At 39.2% G+C, this 2,500-nt stretch overlaps 1 protein-coding gene and 1 pseudogene across 2 annotated transcripts in view; one reads left to right on the forward strand and one right to left on the reverse strand.

The window, feature by feature from the left end:
• LOC137994241 (uncharacterized) overlaps positions 1 to 1,021 on the reverse strand; it is an 8,119-nt pseudogene extending 7,098 nt beyond the window's left edge.
• Positions 1 to 2,500, forward strand: part of LOC137994854 (uncharacterized) — a 114,572-nt gene that overhangs the window by 19,616 nt on the left and 92,456 nt on the right. The window lies entirely within an intron of this gene.

A 2,500-nucleotide genomic window follows, 5' to 3' on the forward strand; every position in this document is an offset into this window, starting at 1 on the left:
AAGTCGAATTTTCCTTCCCTCTTTATCCTCTGATGAAAAGACAGTAAAACGTGCAGACATTGAAAGCTATTTTTTTTGAAAACTTTTTTTCATTCATGAAAGGAGCAATTTTTAATAATATACAAACATTACCATGACTTTCTTTAAATCTTGTATTGCCTGAAAATAAACTTCTAATGGTGTGATATGAAACACCAAAAACTCCCATTAAATGAAAGTCAGTATAGATAGTTATAAACTGACAACGACATGGTCAGTAATTGTTCGGTATCCTTGAATTAAATTTGATTTTTGTCAGACTTTTCAGATGATCAGTTCCTTTTTTGTACTTACATCCAGTGTAAGAAATACAGTGTACGGGGAACATAAGAATCCCGTTGTTATTGAATGGTTGTAACACAACGACCGTTCTTGTGACGTTTCTTTGCATGCGGAAAAAAATAAACTAGAGTTAAACGTGCTACAAGCTTCGTGAACTTACTCCTGTTCTCCCCATTTTGTCAGATTAATCACCATTGTCTGCCACCCTTCATCTAGGATTCTGGCCTCAAAAGAACCCAATCAGGAACTCGAAATTTGTCCAAAGACTGTTCCATCACATCTGGAACAATAGCCTTGCGATCGAGTCCCCTTTTGACTCCTTTCTTTTCTGTCACTGTGGAGAATTTCCGAAATGATCTCCCGAGCTTCACTTGGCCCCTCAGCAGGGTCATTGGTGCACAAGTGGCTAAGAACCAAAGTCACTGAAGCCTTATGCCTGCTACAAACATCTTCCATTGATCGAAGAATGCCTCCTGCCCATTTTCTAGTCAGCCTAGACTCTGTCGGTGATTGCACAATGGTTATTTATCGCTTGCCTGATTCTTTTAATGGCATCGCTGTGTAAGTAGCTTTGGTCTGTAGATTCCTGTTGACGAATAAGTCCGCCACAAAGACCAAGAGTCAAAGCAACTAAAACGTCGTACTGAGACGGTGTTCTTGACACCAAGCAGTGCTGGATTGAGAGGATTGCCGCTTCCATTGGTCAGTTCACAGAAAGGGATCTTTTTTGCTTTTGTCAGGAAAAAGTAAAAAAAAAACGAATTCTGCTTGTATTTCCAAAGAGGAGACACACGTCTTTTCATTTTCTTTTCCTCTCTTTCTCTGTTTACAGTTTCTGTGCTTGTCGGGAAAAAACTTGCCATAGACCTTGGCCAAATAGCGCACATCAAAGGAGTAATGATACCAGTGGTATCATCTGAGTGAGTTGTCAGGAATGTCATACTCGTGAGAACAAAATTATATTTCTACCCAGTTTTGACCTAAAAGCAGTAAATTTAGCATGACAGTGCTCCTTTAAGAAGTGTGCTGGTCCACACTTTAGTAAGAAATGCTTTGTTTCCTTTTGTTTCACATGCTTTAAACAAAAGTGTGCACTCTTGAACAATGAAGCTTGTTAATCCTCATAAACAAAAGCAAGCCATGTGAGCTGACACAGCACGCTGAAGCGTGTGAAATAGAGATCAAAAGGATTTGTGGGGGAAAACCTGGCTTGGGCCCAGGCTAGTTTGGTTGTAGGCAAGTTAAATTTGGAGCAAATGATTTTTGGCAAAAAGTTGTTGCTTTCAAAAACGTCTCAAATCAGAAAGCATCACAGGATTCTGTTTTCCTTAAAATCTGCGGTATTTTCCAGATTACTTTCTGTACTCATGCAACTCATGCAGCGGGAGAGTGACAATAAGCCCATAATGGTAAAATGCTGGGTGAGATCCCGGCTACGTCTAGCTACCACTTTTTATGATGATGATAATAATAATAATAATGCACTAATCTATATAGTGCATATCTTGAACTCTATGCACTTTACATTAGATAAAAGTAATAATATTAAAATATATATCTATATAAAGTTAATTAAAAGATTTTTCTTAAAGTTTTCAAGTCTAGAGTTTTTCTTTAGTGAGTCTGGAAGTACATTCCAGAGTGTCGGGCCAGCGTATCTAAATTTCCTTGCTCCAAATGTAGCTCTCTTGACCTTTGGGACGAGAAGGTTATTCTTTCCAGCCGCTCTTGTGCCACGGTCAGGTCTCTTGCAGAGTAGGTCTCTGAGGTATACAGGAGTACAACCTTAGAGCGACTTGTGAACCATAGTCAGAATTTTGTATTCAATCCTGGATCTTATTGGCAGCCAATGCAGGTCTTTTAAAACGGGTTTGATGTGGTCATACTTCCTGGTTTGGGTGATGAATCTTGCTGCGGTATTTTGAACACTTTGTAGGTAGCCGAGACTTTGGAGGTAGGCCATAGAGAATGGCATTGCAATAGTCGAGTTTGGAGATAATCATAGTATGAACCATTACTTTTGCAGCATCTGTAGTGATGCATCGTGGAACATACATGTTCCTTAACTTGAAAAAACACCTCTTAGCGGTGTCAACAATATGTTCTTTAAAGGTCATGTTACTATCTAAAACCAATCCAAGGATTCGAGTGGAACACGATAAAGCCACAGATTCATCGC

The sequence above is a fragment of the Montipora foliosa genome, chromosome 3, assembly GCF_036669935.1.
Source record: "Montipora foliosa isolate CH-2021 chromosome 3, ASM3666993v2, whole genome shotgun sequence".
Lineage (NCBI taxonomy): Eukaryota > Metazoa > Cnidaria > Anthozoa > Scleractinia > Acroporidae > Montipora > Montipora foliosa.